Raw genomic sequence first — 20,764 nt, forward strand, 5'->3', positions numbered from 1 at the left:
TGTTTGATTATACAGCCAGGACTGGACTTCTTGCTTTTACACACACACACACACACACACACACACACACACATATATATATATATATATATATTTATTTTAATTTTTTCATGGTATAATTATGTAATCTGCTTATTGTGAGCCTAAATGAGTAAATTGGTATTTAATCATTATCAGGGTGACTTGCCACCAACGGCTGGTGTTTTATATATATATATATATATATATATATATATATATATATATATATATATTAAAAGTAGTGTTTCATGTTGTCACTTCACATTTAATAGCCTCTTAGAATGAAATTGCAATGTAAATTCACAGTGCCTCCTTTGAGCTGCAAAAGACAGTGTGTAAAGTACATCTAAAGCCATGTCAGATGCTGTTTCTGTGCCACTTATACTGCAAAGCTGGGTGTTTGTTCATACAGAGTTCATCAGACAGCCTGAAGCCTCTTATGTTGTTGATTTAAGTTTCAAAACACAATTCGACATTTGCTCGCAATGTTTTTTTTTTTTTTTTTACCAAACCTCATCATTTTGCAGGACAATTGTCTATTACCGTATACAACACATATAGAAGGGTGCCAATAAAGCTGTGGTGATATACAACACTCTTTAAGAAAAGTTTATTTCCATCACACTGTAAAGTGATCTAGAGGAAAAGCAGATGTGTTTTGCCTATTTTGCCTTATGACAACACCAATGTTATTTGTTAATCTCTTCTGCAGATTTTAATCTTTTTAAGTTGTTATGATATATTGTTAATTAAAAAACAACAGTAAAATAGTACAATAATAAATCAATATATAAATAAACTCGCGTATAGCCTATAATCAAACTAATAAGAGGGGTGAAATAAAATACCCATATTATAACAAATAAATAAAATATATTTGGAAACCGCCCTTTAACACGAAGGCTCGGTTTGTGGTCCACCATTATTTGATTAAAACAAAGACAAAGTCACTTATATTTAAAAAAAATATATGTTTTTGTTAACAGGAGTTATATTGCGCTTTTAATTGTCTCCGCTATCGTCCTGTCAATCATACTCGCCGGTCATTTTCAGTAAAAATGTATTTCACCATCATCGGTACCCAAGTTCTGACTGCTGACCGAACAATGGTCATTGATCCTCTCCCGCTCGGCGCTGTCTAGCGCAGCTTCACCACACAGATTTAACTCCGCAATGCTAAAAAAAACGGGCTGGTGGCAGACTAATATTTAATATTTATAATGTAAAGATTTCTGTGAAACGCGTAAAGTTGCATAGAAGAAAGCCCAACAGGACCTGCCCTGCACAGCTTAAGAATCGGTAGCCATAGTAACGATAGAGGACTATTATTTTGTTGAACAGACCTGAGCGACAACTGATGACGTCACATGCTCAGACTTGCTTGACCAATCGGCGGAAGGGGGCGTCTCAGGACCGCCCACATGTGGAAAACGAATTTTGAAGTCATTTATTCGTTTTATGCCTCTAAACTAAAAAACGAAAAATCAAGCCGAAATCTCGTTTTTTCGTTTTTTCAAAAAAACGACAAAAAGGATTAAGGGGCCGTTTTCTCGTTTCTGCTTATTTCATTTAAAATTGGAAAACAAACTATCAAAACGTACACGGACCGGGTATCATCCGATCATTCAATTATTCCATTTAATCTGGCAAACCAAAAACGAAATAACGAATCAATATTTTGTTTTTCTGTTTTTCTGTATGAACCAAATATTAAAAACTGACGTTTGTTTCATTGCTTTCAGCTCGAAACGGGAAATATAATAAACAAGGAAACCAAAACGAAATAATGGATCAAATTTACGTTTTCTCAATTTTTCTTTATTTGTTGTAGGTCTAACTATTTCCCACGGTGCCGTCCTGCTTGCTTTGCGCATACGCAGTGGATAGTTTCAAAGGAATTACGCTTACTGAGGGAGGTCCAAGATGGCGCCTTGTTAAGTCGAAGTTTTCAGAGCTCCTGACCAAACTTTACACACTAAGATCGTATAGCTGTATTAACTTTTTTTTTTTTGTTGTTACATTTGCTTGATCATATTTTAGTACATTCAACTGAGAACGTTAATATGCCATTTGACAAACGCAAAGAGCGATCAGACACTATAGCGACATCATGGATGTCCACGATTATGCTTCTCCTGCTGTAAACGAGCTAGATGTTCTCTGCGCGACTTCACTCCCTGTCACTCCTAGCAAGCCACCTGCTCATAAAAAAGGTAAATCTTCAAGTCCAAACGAACAGGGCGACTCTGCCATCATTTCTACACTCTCCTCGTTGATCAATACTCGGTTTGACGCACTGGAAGGAATGATTAGTGCCAATGCTCTAAAGATAGAAGGGCTGAAGAAAACGGTAGACTTTGTGTGTGCCGAAGTACAAGATCTAAAAACTAATATGAAAGATGTAGATTTCAGGCTTAAAGATCAAGAACATCTCACGAGCGCCTGGGAAACACGCATTTCTGATCTGGAGAGATACTCTCGCAGGTGGAATTTGAGATTGTTTGGAGTGCCTGAGACATTCAAAGAAGACATCAGATCCGAGGTCATTCGAATCTGCAGTGAGACTTATCCCGAGGCCAAGAGCAAGTACCCTGATGTTGTTGACACTGTGCATCGTTTAGGGAGGAGAGGTGACAACACAAAACCTCGCGCCGTTATCATGCAGTTCTCCTCACGGGTTATCCGCGATGCCTTATGGAAAGCTGCCAAGAATTCCCAGTTTCTCAAAGACAACAACCTACGCTTCGCAGAGGATCTGACTTCGCTGGACCGGGAGAGACGGAAGAGCTTGTGGCCGAGAGTGAGAGAGGCGAGGGCTGCTGGAAGAATGGCTTATTACGTCGGAGCGCGTGCGTTTATTGACGGTGTGGAGATATCTTTGTGAGTTCCATCATGTGGATCGTGTACTCTTTTGTAAAATGATGACTGTTAACTGTCACTATGGCGTTTAATCTATCGTCCTACTACAGCTGGGCCTTTAAGTTGGTCAGTTAAGCTCTGTTCATCTCAGCTTTTTTCTCATCTATCGGTCAGTTTTGATTTTTTTGCCTTTGTTTTGAATCGTGTTAACAGCTGTTCATTGCTGTTCGTTTTTTCAATGTCAATATCGTTCATTTCTCTTAATGCCAGGGGTCTAAGAAACAATGTGACTCTTTTTGTTTGTTAAAAACCATGGATCAGACTTTTGCTTTTTTCAAGAAACCCATTCTACACAGGACGATGTTAAATTTTGGAAGTCCCAGTGGGGCAGTGATATATGGATGTCACACGGCACAGAGCGATCAGCAGGTGTCACCATTTTAAAAAATAAGTTTGCTGGTAAGATTCTACACGTTGACAGTGATCCAAAGGGTCATTTTCTTCTATTAGTGCTTTCACTTGGTCAGACCATCTCAGTGTTATTAAATGTTTATGGATACAATTCTTCTATACAAAATACTTCTTTAATGGACAATATCAGTGAAAATATACAGCACTGGTTAAAGAAATACCCCGATGCTGTTCTTATTTTAGGTGGGGATTTCAATATGGTTTTAAACAGTGATTTAGATAGGTTTCCCCCAAAAGCTGCTTCTATAAGTACCATTATGTATAATTTCATGTTGCGTTTTTGTGTTGTTGATATATGGAGAGAAATGTATCCACAGCAGAGACTCTATACGTGGAGCAGCAAGGACCGTTCTAAGCAGTCGCGAATAGATTACTGGCTCATTTCTCAAAGCCTAAGGAATAGTTGTAAATCAGTCAGCATTCATGCTACACCTCTTACAGATCACAGCGCAGTTTCTCTTAGGCTTTGTCTCTCTGTATCCCTCGATTTCAACTCCTCTCCTTCTTACTGGAAATTGAACAATTCTCTACTCCATTTTGAAGATGTCAAGAAGAATATTACATTATTGATTGAGCAGTACTGGAAAAAAGCTTTAGTGTTAGATTCATATTGTTGCCAGTGGGAGCTGTTAAAGTTTGAAATTAGTAAATACTTTAGGAAATTTGGTAGTAATCTAGCTAAACTTAAGAGAGCAGAAGAAAATAAGGTGGTGTCTAAAATTGCAATACTTTCTTCTAAACCCCCAGAGTTGTTTTCTGAATCTGATAAGCTTGAGTATGCTGACCTGCAGTATAAATTAGATGAGATGTACACTTATAGGGCACAGGGTGCTTATATTAGATCTAGACAAAAATGGCTGGAGGAGGGAGAATGTAACACAGCATATTTTTTCATATTAGAAAAGAATCGCGTAAGTACTTCACTAATTGAAACTCTCAATATTGAGGGGACAGTCACTCATAATCCTCAGTCAATTGCACATTTCTGTGCTAAATTTTACTGTAATCTGTGTAAAAAAACCTTTTCGGAAGAGGCAGCCCATACTTTTCTGGAGTCTGTTAAAGATTGTAAGACTATCTCAAGCGATGACAGAAATCTCTGTGATAGTGAAATTACTTTATCTGAAGTTAGTAACTCAATTCTAGAACTTAAAAACAATAAATCTCCCGGAACGGACGGGCTTACCGCAGAGTTTTATAAACAGTTCTCTAAAGAATTGTCTCCTTTTTTACTTAAGGTTTTTGAAGAAAGCATACAGAATGAGGCTCTCCCCCCGACTCTCACTCAAGGCTTAATTACTTTAATTCCCAAGCCTAAAAAAGATTTACTCTTAATTGACAATTGGCGACCCATTTCTCTGCTTAACAGTGATTATAAAATTCTAGCTATTATGTTTGCTAAAAGACTTAAATCTGTATTGGGTTCTGTTATAGATGAGACACAATCTGGTTTCTTGAACAAAAGACACATTGTTAACAATATAAGGTTGATTCTTGATTTATTAGATTATTCAGACTTGATTCAGGAGGACAGCTTCATTCTTTTCTTAGATTTCTATAAGGCTTTTGATTCTTTAGAGCACCAATTTATTATTAATTCATTAGATAAATTTGGTTTTGGGGACATGTTTTGCAGAGTAATTAAAACCCTTTACAATAATGGAAGTGCTTCGATTAAATTAAAGAATGGCACTTCACCAAGGTTTAGTTTATCCAGAGGAGTGAGACAAGGTTGTCCCCTTTCTCCCTATTTATTTCTTCTTTGTGTCCAGATTCTGTCAAATTTTGTATGTGAAAGTGGTATTCAGGGTATCCGTGTAGCAGATCGAGAAATATTTATAAGTCAATTAGCAGATGACACCACCTTATTTTTGAGAGATGCTTCCCAAATCCCTATAGCCATTAATTATATAAAACTCTTCTCACAAGCTTCAGGCCTTAATCTAAACATAAGTAAATGTGAACTAATGTCTATTAAAGATTGTACAGCACTCACTATTTATAATATTCCAGTTAAATCCGAGATTACATATTTAGGCATTATGATAACTAAAAATCAGGATAAAAGATGTACATTGAATTTTGATCCGGTTATAATAAAAGCCCAAAGAAGATTCAATGCATGGTTGCAGAGAGACTTGAGCTTGAGAGGCAGAATACTGCTTGCTAAGGCAGAGGGCATCTCCAGGCTTACATACTCTGCACTCTCTCTATATGTGGACAACAAAATTTGTAAATCAGTTGATAAAATCCTGTTTAATTTTGTTTGGAAAAACAAAATCCATTATATTAAGAAGTCTGTATTAATGAACACGTATGAGCATGGTGGGTTGAATTTCCTTGATTTCTCTTCTTTGAACAACACTTTCAAAATTAATTGGATTAGACAGTTTTTGTGTAACCCAAACTCAATCTGGAATTTTATCCCCAATTACTATTTTTCCAAATTAGGTGGTCTCCCTTTCCTATTGATCTGTAATTATAATATTGCTAGAATCCCTTACAATTTATCTAAATTTCACAAACAGGCATTACTTGCATGGTCATTAATCTATAAGCACAATTTCTCCCCTCACCGGTACTTCATTTGGAACAATCAAGACATTGTATATAAGAGAAAATCTTTGTTTTTTAGTAGTTGGTTTGAGAAAAACATTATGATTGTTTCCCAGTTATTTAACTCAGAAGGTCTTCTTTTAAGTTACGAAGAATTTTTATGTAAATTTAATTTTCCAGTAACTCCCAAAGAATTTTCCATTGTCATGGATGCTATTCCTAAAGGAGCTGTTATGCTTTTAAGGGACTCTGTTAGATCATCCAGCACTTTATCTATTTCTTTAGACCCATTTGAAATCCCAGTAGGAAAACTATGCTTTCTGTCAACTTCTTCATCACGTAACTTTAAGATTAGATCACTTTTTCAAAAGGAGCTTGTAACAACTCCTTACGTTATGTTTTATTGGAAGAATGTGGTTGATCATATTGATTGGAAAAAAGTATGGAATCTGTCTTCGAAATACATAATAACAAACAAGGTTAGAGAGATCTCATTCAAATTATTACACAGATTTTACCCAACTAAAGTGTTTTTGAAAAGATTTAAATCAGACATCGATACAAGCTGTTGTTTTTGTGGTGACCCTAATGAAACAGATGTACATACAGTATTGTTCAAAATAATAGCAGTACAATGTGACTAACCAGAATAATCAAGGTTTTTAGTATATTTTTTATTGCTACGTGGCAAACAAGTTACCAGTAGGTTCAGTAGATTGTCAGAAAACAAACAAGACCCAGCATTCATGATATGCACGCTCTTAAGGCTGTGCAATTGGGCAATTAGTTGAAAGGGGTGTGTTCAAAAAAATAGCAGTGTCTACCTTTGACTGTACAAACTCAAAACTATTTTGTACAAACATTTTTTTTTTCTGGGATTTAGCAATCCTGTGAATCACTAAACTAATATTTAGTTGTATGACCACAGTTTTTTAAAACTGCTTGACATCTGTGTGGCATGGAGTCAACCAATTTGTGGCACCTCTCAGCTGTTATTCCACTCCATGATTCTTTAACAACATTCCACAATTCATTCACATTTCTTGGTTTTGCTTCAGAAACAGCATTTTTGATATCACCCCACAAGTTCTCAATTGGATTAAGGTCTGGAGATTGGGCTGGCCACTCCATAACATTAATTTTGTTGGTTTGGAACCAAGACTTTGCCCGTTTACTAGTGTGTTTTGGGTCATTGTCTTGTTGAAACAACCATTTCAAGGGCATGTCCTCTTCAGCATAGGGCAACATGACCTCTTCAAGTATTTTAACATATGCAAACTGATCCATGATCCCTGGTATGCGATAAATAGGCCCAACACCATAGTAGGAGAAACATGCCCATATCATGATGCTTGCACCTCCATGCTTCACTGTCTTCACTGTGTACTGTGGCTTGAATTCAGAGTTTGGGGGTCGTCTCACAAACTGCCTGTGGCCCTTGGACCCAAAAAGAACAATTTTACTCTCATCAGTCCACAAAATGTTCCTCCATTTCTCTTTAGGCCAGTTGATGTGTTCTTTGGCAAATTGTAACCTCTTCTGCACATGCCTTTTTTTAACAGAGGGACTTTGCGGGGGATTCTTGAAAATAGATTAGCTTCACACAGACGTCTTCTAACTGTCACAGTACTTACAGGTAACTCCAGACTGTCTTTGATCATCCTGGAGGTGTTCATTGGCTGAGCCTTTGCCATTCTGGTTATTCTTCTATCCATTTTGATGGTTGTCTTCCGTTTTCTTCCACGTCTCTCTGGTTTTGCTCTCCATTTTAAGGCATTGGAGATCATTTTAGCTGAACAGCCTATCATTTTTTGCACCTCTTTATAGGTTTTCCCCTCTCTAATCAACTTTTTAATCAAAGTACGCTGTTCTTCTGAACAATGTCTTGAACGACCCATTTTCCTCAGCTTTCAAATGCATGTTCAATAAGTGTTGGCTTCATCCTTAAATAGGGGCCACCTGATTCACACCTGTTTCTTCACAAAATTGATGACCTCAGTGATTGAATGCCACACTGCTTTTTTTTTGAACACACCCCTTTCAACTAATTCAACTAATTGCCCAATTGCACAGCCTTAAGAGCGTGCATATCATGAATGCTGGGTCTCATTTGTTTTCTGAGAATCTACTGAACCTACTGGTAACTTGTTTGCCACGTAGCAATAAAAAAATATACGAAAAACCTTGATTATTCTGGTTAGTCACATTGTACTGCTATTATTTTGAACAATACTGTATATTTTGGGATTGTCCTCACACACAGCAATTTTGGATTGAATTCTGTAGTGTTGTCAATCGCAGTGTGCTCCATGGCTTCTCTCTGCTTTTTAAGGATGTACTGTTTGGCTTCTTTAATATACCAAAAGATAAAATTAAGGAATATTTTATTATTAACCTATTATTACTTCTTGCAAAATTTCACATTCACCGTAGTAAATTCAATCGTCAAAATCCTTTATATATTGTTTTTGAAAAAGAGGCTCAACAGTATATTCAAACTATTTCATCTTCTAAGAATCTCAAAGCTTGTAAAACGATTCATTTATTTAATATTTTTAATTTATTTTGTTAAAGTTTTTGTTTTGTTTTATTTATTTACTGTTGCATATGTCTATAAATGATGCTTTGCATGTAATGTCACCTCTTTGCACGTGATGTTGTTATTATCTGTATTTGTATTTTTGGTACCTTGGCATTAAAAAAAAAAAAAAAAAAAAGTAACAGCAACAAAAACATGAACAAACACTGAATGATTTTATTTTTTATTAACTAACATTAACACGGATTAATAAATGTATTGTTCCATGTTCGTTTGTGTACCACGCGCAAGGTTTATCAGCAAATCCATGTCTTCTTCTCCGTTTAAAAAAAAGTGTATCTCTGTGGCAGAATTACAGCGCCACATGCTGGTCTGGCATGTATACTACGTCACTTTGTAGGCCAACCCGGCGCATGGGTTCCCTCGATCGAAAAGCCATGCATTTTTCCCATAGACATTTGGAAAATCGCAAAAAATAAGATCGGTGTTCAACAAAGAGTTATGACCCTTACACGTTTTGTCTATCACGATAATCTTTTCAAATTACTCCAAAAGTTATAAATTTTGAAGCGTAAATAAAGCCGTCAGATATAAAATGCTAACGGTAGGCTATAAACGGACTACAGCACACCATGGTCGTGGATCAACGTCATCATCAAGCTTCCTCAAACTTTATTTTAAAAAACACGCTCGCTCATTATGATCTGCGCTGTGTATGAACACTTACCCACTTTTCCATGAGAATATTGCCTATTGTTTTTTTTTTTTTTTTTCAAAAATGTTAGAAACTAATTTTATGTGTAACTCTCTGAGATTTTTTAAAATCTTTTGTTAGTGTTTTATTTTTCGTTTATTATTTTGTTATTTCATATAAACCTTAATATTATTTTCTTTGTGATTAAGATTATTATACCTTATCATTGTGCCCCAAATAAACTTTGAAGATTATCTAAATTAGGGAGGGATAACATTAGATGAGTTATAATAGTGTTCTATGTATTTAAGATAACTATACACACAATCTCTGAACAAGCATAACACAGTTAAATTCCAAACATTTTATATAATAGTTGTATATAATTACATATGTTGAATTTAAAGAGAATTGTCCAATAGCATCAACAAATGCTTATTATAATATAATATAAATAAACCATATATGTTCTCCGAATAAACCATATACCATATATACATTTTCTATATATTTTTACCTGGTAATCCACAAGCCCCAATGTGAGAACTAGTGCAGTAAATTTTATCTCCCATTCACATTACTGTGAGCTGACTGGAGTGTAGTTACAATAGTATACAAGTAGTATACAATAGTTTAACATTTAATTTTTGGTATTTGTCAGACAGGCGACTTACAGTGCATTCAGGCTATACATATCAGCATGTTCTCTGGGAATTTAACTCGCAACCTTTTGCACAGTTAATAAAATGCTCTAATAACTTAGCCACAGAAACCTTAAAGCAAGAGCTGTAGTAAACATCTTTATTTTCATAAAATAAGTAAACTGAAAACAAACTATATACTAATTGCAAAAACTGATAATTCACACAACAGGTCTCTACAGGGAAAGATGGCATTGTTGCTACAATGGGTGGTTGAACATTTTTAGGCACATCAGCGCTATCCTGTCTCAGGGAGTATTAATGATCTTTCCAAATTTGTCCAGTGGGAACATCGTTTGTGGATAAAAACAAAACAGGGACATTTTTTCCCCCTGCAGGAAAATGACAGCTGCAGATGCGAGAATGGACACTGGGCTTCCGGTCAGCTCGTCTAAGGATAAATTCAAAATAAGCAATGTTTTATGGAAGTTACACCTTTACAGATTAAAATTACAAAGTGGGGTGGGGGAAAAATCACACAATAAAATATTTGTATTATATTAGAATGGAGTTTTTCAGCATTTACATTAATCTTCTTCATTGATCTGTCAACGTTTATATAGCACATTAAATAAAGTTTACATTTACTACTAAAATAACAAAGATTAATATCAGTTACCTAATGCCTTAACTAATGCTGTTTACAAATACAATCATAAGTGGGTAAAAGTCAAGTTAACAAATATCAGGGAGCAGGACCCTTCTTAATTATATCCAAACAAGTTACAATAAGCCAATAAACCAGGTATTATTTTGAATATCTTAAACAAACACATTTCTCGACTTAACGTTAGCTTTTAATACAACTGCAGCGTATCTAATATATTAAACAGTGGCAAAGTAAACAAGGATTTAGATATGTTAAGAGAAAGACAAAGGTATTTTAGCTGTTGATTTGGTTATGAAAAACGTTTATTCTTGCTAGCCTTTTTAACTCCATCTGACCGTCAAAGTAACAATAGCGTGTTAAGCAATATGCACCATTAAAGTTTCGTCGTGGCCACATTAAGGCAGTAAATATGATGTTCACATGGAAATCATCGTTGTGTGAGCTTACCTTATGGCACGAACCCAGAGTCTCCGCTGGGTAACATCGGATTCGGACGGAAAACGAGCATCTTTCATTCGACGACTTGTGCTTTCATCTCGGGACAAAACAAAACACCATTGTCGAACTACAGTCTCTCCACAGAAATAAAAGTGCGGTCAAGCCAGCCGCCAAGTAATCGGTTGCCTTAATATCATAGAATTCTGTGTACAATAATATTTGTAAAAACTACAATTTGAAAAGACTAAATATATAACGTTATGTATATTAACTGAGATGAACGTGAGGGTGAAACGCCGGCAAGTGAGAGATTTCATGGCATCTAAAGTCCCCGCCAAAGGGATGTAGTCCCTTTTAGCAACTTGTTAGCAACCACCGTTTTTAAGACACAATAAAGTTTAAAAAAAATCACAAGCAGGTTATAACTTGTGGGTTTTATGTCATAAATCAAAACGTGAAAATATTTAGAGGCTTTGTGCACTCTCTGTGGTCATTAAAAATCCCAGGATGTCTTTCGAAAAGAGTAGAGGTGTGACCTCGGCATCCTGGCTCAATTTGCCCATTGGCCTCTGACCATCATGGCCTCCTAACAATCCCCATATCTGCTGATTGGCTTCATCACTCCGTCTCCTCTCCACCAGTAAGATTCTGCCAAATCTAAGGCTTAGCAGGAGAAGGAGCAGTCGACCCTTCCGTCGCCGTCAGTCCGTGTCCATTTTTGAATGGGATTGAATGGGAGGGCAGACGTCAGACCCACGGCGACGTCACTGTTGGAACCAATCATAGGCGGCGACGTGACGACGGCGTACGTAAGAAATTTATCAAAAATAGTACGTGTACTAAGTACGTCTGAACTAGCTACGTTGCCTTAGATGACGCCTGATATATACGCCGTCTCAATATACGTCGCCTCAAAAGACGGCTGATATATACATCGTCTCAATATACGTCGCTTTACACGAAATGTAAAGTTTGCATTACAGTAGATGCATTTGTAATAGGTTGTTATTTAGATATTTCCCAAACTTGGTAATAGTGCATAATAATTACTGCATGAAGTCTATTTTGTGTTTGATAAATTCTGTTTATCTGTTAAGTTGGTGTTGAAGTACAGCACATTAATGTTCAGTTTGCTTGGATGCTACAAAAAGTAGGGACAAACTGAGAGGAAATGCATGATTTCTGCTTGAATTACATTTCTTTCTTGGTTCCTTGTGATCTTGACATAGAAGAGTGTAATTTTAACAGAAATAAAGTTGTATTTATAATAGATATTCATTAGACATTCGATCTTTAACATTAAATGCGTCGAGAACAAAGTCGTTCTAAGCAAACATGCTTAGGTTTATTAATTTATAATATTTGGGACGCTAAGGCTGTGATATTAATGTTGTCCACTAGATGGCCATGGGATTGATTTGAACCCAAATGTGCTGCGAGTTTTAATTCCTCATGAATTGAATCAAACGCGATGATCTACTTCATTTGCATAACTATGGTGCGCTGACCGTATTGTTTTATATAATTACAGTACATATAAATCTTTGAATCTTATATTTATCATTACATTAACTTTTATAGACATCAATAAGACATAAAACATCAAGATAGGATTAAATACAACCCCAAATCAGAAAAAGATTTTTAAAATGCAATAAAATCAAGATCTTATAATAAAATCGTAATTCTATTGTTTATTTGATTGGCAAAAGTGCAAAGAAAAGATTTTCAATGTTTTCACTGACCAAATAATTGGTAATCTGTAAATATAAGATAACTGGGACAGAGACATGTTTAACACTGTGTCCCAGCAACTCTTTTAAATTACAATGTTTAATTTTTTGTAAATTGAAAATACTAATAGTTTTTTTTACAAGACTTCAGCTGCTCATCAGTCTGTGGTCATCATTGCCTGGATGTCCTTTTCATGATGGGTTAGGGTTCATGATGTTCAACATAGGAGACAGATCTGGACTGATCTGGCACATTCATTCTGTCTCTACGAAACCATGCTGTTGTAGCACATGAATGAGTGAAGGACAGAATGAGAGCTGGTGTTGTCTTTGTCTAATAACCATGGACTTCTCTTGAAAGATGTCATCTTGATGGCAGTATATGTCTCTGTACAATACCAATGACATGTAATGCCTCCATCAGTGTACCCTCACACATGCCAGTCACCAAGCCTCTTGCTCTGATAAACCCCCATCCAGTAACAAATATTTGCTTTTGCATCTGTCACTGGTAAAAGTCTGGATGGCCCATTGGTCTTTGGGACTGAGAACTCATCTGTTTTTCCCAGTGGACTCATCTGAGCACATCACACATTTCCATTGTCTCTGACTATCTGAGAGAATCCGTGGCATCACTGCACAGAATTGATGTATAGCTTTCTGATGAGTCAAACATACCCTGACCTATTACCAATTTACCCTGATTATAGACTGTTTGAACCCTTTTAGCCCCGAGGCTTCACCTCAGTGAAGGTATTGTTTTTGCTTTGACATACACAAAAATAATGACACATAACTCAAAAACTGTAGCAAGGAGAGTCAAAAGGATGGTATCATTTGATAGAAATCTTTCTATATTTTTAGAGGGGAAAATCTTTGCCCTCTGAATATTCTCATGTGGAGAAATAGATGATAAAATGTAAGAGAAATTTGCGTGGCCAAGGGATATTTTTTTCTCTTATATTTTATATTTTATCTCTCTTATATTTATCTCAAGATAAATCGAGTGCAGCGTTAGTTCAGTCAGGCCATGGAGGCAAGGCTGTGAACAGCTGATGTGGTCATCTGTCAAAACGCTCCAATCACCACCTCTCTCCTATTAGACACGGGACATATATATACGTGGCACTACTGCTCGTTAAGTATGCTCAACGGCTCACAACCCTCCCTCCCTCCCCATTATGAGCATGAGCACATTACTGCGCACCTTGTGGCTGTCGTCTTCTTTGTTTCAGATCACTAAGGCTTCCTAAATCTTAGCTGGTGGACCTCACTGCTGAGGGACACCCATCTTCATAACCAGGCTACAGGATAGATGTCCCTCTGCCACATCTACATGATTATCACTGTTTGCTTTAAAGACTTTATTTAAAGTTGTTATGTATTTCTAAATTCATGGTTCCAGGGGGTTAATGTTAAAGCTCTTGTATGTTCAGTTATTCTGGGAGCAAGAACCCCCATAAGGAACCATACCGCCAAAGATAAATTGTGTTCAATATACTCAAAGTGGTTCCTGTCTGAAATAAGGTAGGAGAAAATTTCATTTTTGGTGATGTTCTACATGACTCATTCATGTATGTGAATTACATTTTATGGTGATATCATGAAGTAATCAAAAGTTACAGCATTTGGAACCAAGCTAGCCTTTCTCTTAGTCCTTGACAGTTTATAAACTTTTGTTTTGAATTTCAAGTTTAGTCAAAGTCCTAAATAATTACACTTGTTTTATTTTACTATGATACCTTTCAAATTACATATGACAAAAACTAACTGAGCTGTATGATGTTTCTGACATATTAGGGTACAAGGCACAAAAAAAAGATTTTATTTCTTTAATTATATATAGTTATATAAGTTATATAAAAGATAAAATACAGAAACATTCTAGGTTTTATATTCTGCTTGCCAAGTGTTCAAAGGATATTTCCAACTGATTTCTTTAATTCATAGGTTTAGGTATTATTATTCACACAAAATACGAAATGGGTTGTTTTGATTTTAGACTCATTTCAATTGTGAGAATCTGCTGTAAATAATGATATGACATTTTCCACAATCAGAGCATGTGTTATGACATGACCAGCATAAAAATCCACGAGAAAGTTACACAATGTGCACACTTGGAGTTTATAATTAGATGATGAATATCTTTAGATCTATGACAGATTATGGTAAACTCTTTTTAATCAGGAGAATTTCCTGAAAATAATGACATCCAATTATGAGCATGTTTCGAGAAGTTACGAATAAAAACTTGTAGCATTGGGCCTTTTTTCTTTGCTGCGCCATATGTGTCCCTGTGACCCTGTCTGATTTAATGTGTTGTGCTTTATGAGGAATATCTATCTATCAATCTGATCGACTGATTATGGTAAATTTTGTTTTATTAATCAGAAGAATTTTCTGAAAAGAATGTGTCATTTTTCAAGATCTATGCATGTTTGGCAAGAGTGCAACCTCAGATTTTTTTATATATATATATATTATTTAATTAATTAATTAATATTTTGCTCAGCTCCATGTCATAATTAATTTTTATGTATTATAGCTTTATGAGAGATATCTTAGGATCTAAATGATGGATTTTCTGCAAATAATGACATGCCTTTTTCTATGATATATGATATTTCATGAGGTTACGAACGAAATCGCCATTACAGATATCTTTGATGTTTTTTTTTTTGTTTTTTTTTGCCAAGCTCCTGTGTAGTTTAATGCGTGTTATAACTTAATAGGAATATCTTTAGATAATGACGGATTATAGTGATTTGGGGCTCTTTTTAATCAGGAGAATCTAAATAATGGTATTTATTTTTGTTTTATGTTTTATAAAGTTATGAGCAAAAAAAATAAAGCCCAAAAATAATATTACTTACATTCATTAGAGCTGAGATATTCGAAGCTTTTAAATAAATTTTGGTTATTTCATTCAGGGGTTACTTACTAATTTGATTATTTTTCATGCAGGAGGTGTTCTTTCACTTTCATTTTTTTTATTATTATTATTATTATTATTATTTTTGCAGCCATCAAAATTAAAATGTGTTTATATTTACAAAATATATTTAATCTTTTAAATTATTTTATTTGTACTTTTGTTAATTAAATAACAGTTAAAGATTAAAGATTGTATTGTACAACATTTACAAAAACTCCAACCGATAATATATTTGTTATTAAATGATTAAACTTTCATCTGAAACATCTCATGGTTTTCTTGTTGTGACTTTTACTCAAGTTTAAATATTTAATAACCATTTAAAAAAAAAATTTCTATTTTGTTTTCAAGTCATCAAAACAGTTGGATCATAATATGAAAGTATACTTTGAATTTTATTCTTAGTATTTTTTTTTCATTTATAGATTTCTCACAATCCAAAATTATGATTCAGAGAATTGTGATGGCTTTAAGACCTCTTCCCACAATATTAAATAAAGCAGTGTCAATTTTTTTATACTTTGCTTTATTCCATGAGCAAGCAGAGTACGAACAATGTTTAAGTAATGAAATCTGAAAACAGCAGAAGTCAACAAATTAAAAAAGGGGGAAAAAAATACCAGAAAATAAATTGATAAACTACTAAAGTGACAAAGTGGCACTTCTCCGGGTGTGTGTTCACTGTGCACTTTGGATGGGTTAAATGCAGAGCACAAATTCTGAGCATGGGTCATACTTGGCTGTTTATCATGTTATCTGTTTTTTTTTATGAATACATATATGATATGTTTTATAAATATTAGTCATGATAGTTTTTTGTAATATTCAGTGAAATGAGCCATTGTATACTTATCGGAAGCCAAAAATCATATGTTTGAGGGACATGGAAAAAGTGTTGGGTTATAGGAAAGTCTTAGAATAACTTTTATGTCCCACAGAAGAAATAAAATCCTGCAGGTTTGGAAAGACATGAAAATGAGTAAATTATTTCTCAGTGATTACTTGATTATGAAGTTCTTGATTTTGGTGAACTATCCTTTAAGTAAAATACAAATACATCCCTTAAGTAAAATCAAATACATTACTATATGCATGAAAGTATACTTCAGATATTACTTATTGTAACTGGATTATAGAAAAACATGTTCACTTTCATTTTATTACTTGGTAAAATTACACCTCCGATGATGATGTATTATTTAGAGGTTATTTAGAGGTTAGTATTATTTATTATTAATATTTTTTTTTTTTTTTTTTGGCAGACGTCAGTTGAGGCGACGTACTTATCACGCGTCATTTGAGGCGACGTCAGTTGAGGCGAAGTACCCTTCTCACACGTAAAAGTACACGACTGTCGACTTCGGCAGGTAATCCTGTCACATTCCACTCGCCATACTGGTGTGTGGTGGGCGTTCTGGCGCACTATGGCTGCCGTCGCATCATCCAGGTGGATGCTGCACACTGGTGGTGGATGAGGAGATACCCCCTGACTATGTAAGCGCTTTGAGTGTCTAGAAAAAGCGCTATATAAATGTAAGGAATTATTATTATTATTATTATTATTGTTAACCACAGACCTTATTTCAGGCGATTTAGCAAAAACCCATTCAAAAAACCCATAGACTTTAGGGCGAGGGAACCCGTAGTGCTAAAATGCTAACTCACTTTCGCGTTTTGGCCTAAAAAGTGACGTCATAACTTCGGCACTCTATTCCTGCACAACCGGAGGCTGCAGTTTCAGGACCGCAGTTTTAGGACCCTAGTTTTTTTGTGACAGCCCCACCTACCGTACTGGATCGAAACTATTTAAAGATGGACGACGTGGACAGCAATCAGACGGTGAGTACCGATATTTAATTACGTTTTATTTTATAACGTTTAAACGGTGTGAAGATTACATAGTGAGAACTGCTAACTATGAATTAATAATTAATTCCCACCAAATTAAGAATTTGTGAGCTAGTTTTATTAATTACTACGAAGTTAATTCGTGGCCATGATTTCATAAATCCTTGTTGAGTTTTAATGACGAAGTATTATAAGTGAATCTAGCCTGCACATTAATTAAACTTATTAAACTTAGATGACAAGAGCATGGTTGATGTAAGGTTTGTAAGATTTACCTGCAGCTTAATGTATTAGTGTGAATACTGGCTTAATAGTCGTTGTTTTACCATATTTATGTATAAAATATCTTTCATAATTAAACTGCACTGACTGCCTAGTTGCAGTATGTGTTAGCCTGTTGTTTTGGCATTGTTTTGCAATGATGAATGAGGCGTTTGGATTCAATTGTTTGAATACAATTTGGCCTAATCTGCAGGTCTACTCCACATACAGTCCATTGATATCATGTGTTAGTTTCTGTCATGTTCTGCATGGCCAATATGAAGTGATTTTATGGATTTGGTTAGGCTCATTGTAGGACAGATGATTAAAAAAGGCACTAGGGATATTTTCATGATCTCAAAATATTACTAACAAGTAGGCTCTCTCTTTTTCAAGATACATATAACAATCCAAAAAGGGAGATCCCTGCCCGGATTGAAGAGATGCACCACATGCTGCAAGGACTTTCACTTTTCATATATATATATATATATATATATATAATATTCCAGTTGAATATGTTAAACAAATGTTTCTTATTTATCTCTCTCTGTCTCTCGCTCTCTCTTTCTCTAGAGTTGAAGCCTACAGCCATTCTATCCATGAAGCAACTGATGGAAAAGGGGTTCACTTTGGTGCTGTTGTGATGTTGTCGCAAAAATGACACACACACACACACACACACACACACACATATATATATATATATATATATATATATATACAGTGAGGAAAATAAGTATTTGAACATCCTGCTATTTTGCAAGTTCTCCCACTTGGAAATCATGGAGGGGTCTGAAATTGTCATCGTAGGTGCATGTCCATTGTGAGAGACATAATCTAAAAAATAAATCCAGAAATCACAATATATGATTTTTTAAACTATTTATTTGTATGATACAGCTGCAAATAAGTATTTGAACACCTGTCTATCAGCTAGAATTCTGACCCTCAAAGACCTGTTAGTCTGCCTTTAAAATGTCCACCTCCACTCCATTTATTATCCTAAATTAGATGCACCCGTTTGAGGTCGTTAGCTGCATAAAGACACATGTCCACCCCATACAATCAGTAAGAATCCAACTACTAACATGGCCAAGACCAAAGAGCTGTCCAAAGACACTAGAGACAAAATTGTAAACCTCCACAAGGCTGGAAAGGGCTACGGGGAAATTGCCAAGCAGCTTGGTGAAAAAAGGTCCACTGTTGGAGCAATCATTAGAAAATGGAAGAAGCTAAACATGACTGTCAATCTCCCTCGGACTGGGGCTCCATGCAAGATCTCACCTCGCGGGGTCTCAATGATCCTAAGAAAGGTGAGAAATCAGCCCAGAACTACACGGGAGGAGCTGGTCAATGACCTGAAAAGAGCTGGGACCACCGTTTCCAAGGTTACTGTTGGTAATACACTAAGACGTCATGGTTTGAAATCATGCATGGCACAGAATGTTCCCCTGCTTAAACCAGCACATGTCCAGGCCCGTCTTAAGTTTGCCAATGACCATTTGGATGATCCAGAGAAGTCATGGGAGAAAGTAATTTGGTCAGATGAGACCAAAATAGAACTTTTTGGTCTTAATTCCACTAAACGTGTTTTGAGGAAGAAGAATGACGAGTACCATCCCAAGAACACCATCCCTACTGTGAAGCATGGGGGTGGTAGCATCATGCTTTGGGGGTGTTTTTCTGCTCATGGGACAGGGCGACTGCACTGTATTAAGCAAAGGATGACCGGGGCCATGTATTGCGAGATTTTGGGGAACAACCTCCTTCCCTCAGTTAGAGCATTGAAGATGGGTCGAGGCTGGGTCTTCCAACATGACAATGACCCGAAGCACACAGCCAGGATAACCAAGGAGTGGCTCTGTAAGAAGCATATCAAGGTTCTGGCGTGGCCTAGCCAGTCTCCAGACCTAAACCCAATAAAGAATCTTTGGAGGGAGCTCAAACTCTGTGTTTCTCAGCGACAGGCCAGAAACCTGACTGATCTAGAGAAGATCAGGGTGGAGGAGTGGGCCAAAATCCCTCCTGCAGTGTGTGCAAACCTGGTGAAAAACTACAGGAAACGTTTGACCTCTGTAATTGCAAACAAAGGCTACTGTACCAAATATTAACATTGATTTTCTCAGGTGTTCAAATACTTATTTGCAGCTGTATCATACAAATAAATAGTTAAAAAATCATACATTGTTTTTTTTTTTTTTAGATTATGTCTCTCACAATGGACATGCACCTACGATGACAATTTCAGACCCCTCCATGATTTCCAAATGGGAGAACTTGCAAAATAGCAGGGTGTTCAAATACTTATTTTCCTCACTGTACATATAAATATATATATATAAACATTCTTGAATCATTCTTGTGTCTTGTCTTGCCTCTCAACAACTTTTAAAATGTCGGCTGTAATTTAGTGACTCCATACGCTGATTCCACTTTAACTTACCTGATAATGAGCTAATTCACCTTAAGGAGGTTAATCTATATACTGTATAATTCAAAAGACTAAGACTTTTAAGGTTCTTCATTTTTTACAATTGTTTTAAAATTGATATACATCAATTTTACAAAACTTATATTTAATTTATATTTTGTGTAAATGTGGTGGTTAAAAAAATATATAAAGTATAAATATATATATATATATATATATAAATATATAATTAATAATAATAAGTGTCATGAGAAAATGTTGTTGTCATTAAAAAATAAACTAAATGGCGTTAAGGCATAGTGTATTATTTTGGATGATGGTGATTGGTATTCCTTACCTAGTATGGATGATCGATTATTTGATTACTTTTGCCTTGGGACTTTCACTTGCTGGGGGAGGGGGCGCGCTGCTCAGAGACTCAGAAGATATTGCAGCAGCTCCGTGTCCTGTGTCTTTTATTGACTGTATATCTCCCCTTACCAGGTATGATATTAGTAAATTGTAGTGGAAATACACTTTATGTAAGTCAAGGCTGTAAAAAATGGCAAGTGTCATTGTTTGAAGTGTATGCATTGTGTATTTATGTTTAAAAGTTCGGTTCAAGTTTACCGCGTGTCTAAGTTATCACGTGTACAACTGGTGAATGCTAAACTGATGGCAG

This window comes from Carassius auratus, unplaced genomic scaffold (genome assembly GCF_003368295.1).
Source record: "Carassius auratus strain Wakin unplaced genomic scaffold, ASM336829v1 scaf_tig00217103, whole genome shotgun sequence".
NCBI lineage: Eukaryota > Metazoa > Chordata > Actinopteri > Cypriniformes > Cyprinidae > Carassius > Carassius auratus.